The following is a 1,191-nucleotide window of genomic DNA, read 5'->3' as shown; positions in this document are numbered from 1 at the left end:
ACAAAAAAAAAAAAAAAGTATAAATTGTTGAGATAGTTATGAAATTGTTGAGATAGTTCTGCTTTTAGCCTTAAACATTTTTTTATACATACATAATGTCAGACAATTCTCCTATCCACTACAGAAAGAATTCTATATAATGTTGTAGTTAATGAAAGTCCATGCCACTGTGTCCAAAATCATCAGTAAGTATTGTGATTGAAGAAGTCTTCATAGTTGTGATAATGACCATCTCTCATTTCCTCCCAGTGTTCTTTTCTTTTTGATCGTCTTTTTTGGCTGTTGGCTGACTGGCTTCCAGCCACTGTAGTATTCTTTGGGAATATATTGTTTGTGTCTTCTGTTAAAGGATGGCCAGTCCCGAACAGTGAGGCAGTTCCAGTTCACCGACTGGCCAGAACAAGGAGTGCCAAAGTCTGGAGAAGGATTTATTGACTTCATAGGCCAAGTGCATAAAACAAAAGAGCAGTTTGGTCAGGATGGACCAATCTCTGTTCATTGCAGGTAAGAAAATAAAGCCTCAAAACAACTTGTGCAGATTTTTTTTCTATTTAATTTGATCACTGATTACAGTGAAAATGTATATGTAAATAGAAGTTTGTAGGCGAATTATCAGAAGTGTAACCAAATAGAACACCTTAAAAAAAAGCACAAAACTTTATGAATTGGGAACCATTCTATGATAAAACTCCATTCACACGGAAAAGTTCTCACAAAATATGTAGAAGCATGTAATATCTTGCTACTTTTAAAACTGTCTCTAATGCAGGATAAAAGTGATATCAGTGCTATACTCAAAAAGATCTGCTGCATCAGATCTTTTTTTTCCACTTGTAATTAAAAGTCAGACTTTTACATTGGTGGAGATTGCTATATATAAACAACTCCTGAGTATTTCTCCTGACTAATACTTTAGTAGCAATCAAATTGAGTCAGAGAAAAACAGCAGCTACTTCAAGACAGTGAATAGAATAGAAAATATTTAGAAGCTTTGTCTGTCAGAAAGTCATTGAGGTTTGGAATGGTGAGTTTAAACTTCAGAATGTCATGCTCATTTTTTAATGTGATGATTTCTCTCAATCCCTCCCTTTACAATTACTATGTAGATGAAAAAAAGCTTGGAGAGTATATAGGAATAATCCAGGGTGGGCTTTTAAAATATTTTTAATATTCTTTAGTAATGTTTTTTAT

General features: G+C 33.5%; 1 protein-coding gene across 1 annotated transcript in view; it reads left to right on the top strand.

The window, feature by feature from the left end:
• LOC100550569 (receptor-type tyrosine-protein phosphatase delta-like) overlaps positions 1 to 1,191 on the top strand; it is a 177,211-nt gene that overhangs the window by 170,059 nt on the left and 5,961 nt on the right. The window lies entirely within an intron of this gene.

The sequence above is a fragment of the Meleagris gallopavo genome, chromosome Z (genome assembly GCF_000146605.3).
Source record: "Meleagris gallopavo isolate NT-WF06-2002-E0010 breed Aviagen turkey brand Nicholas breeding stock chromosome Z, Turkey_5.1, whole genome shotgun sequence".
NCBI classification, from domain to species: domain Eukaryota; kingdom Metazoa; phylum Chordata; class Aves; order Galliformes; family Phasianidae; genus Meleagris; species Meleagris gallopavo.
This window is presented reverse-complemented; position numbering and strand designations above follow the sequence as displayed.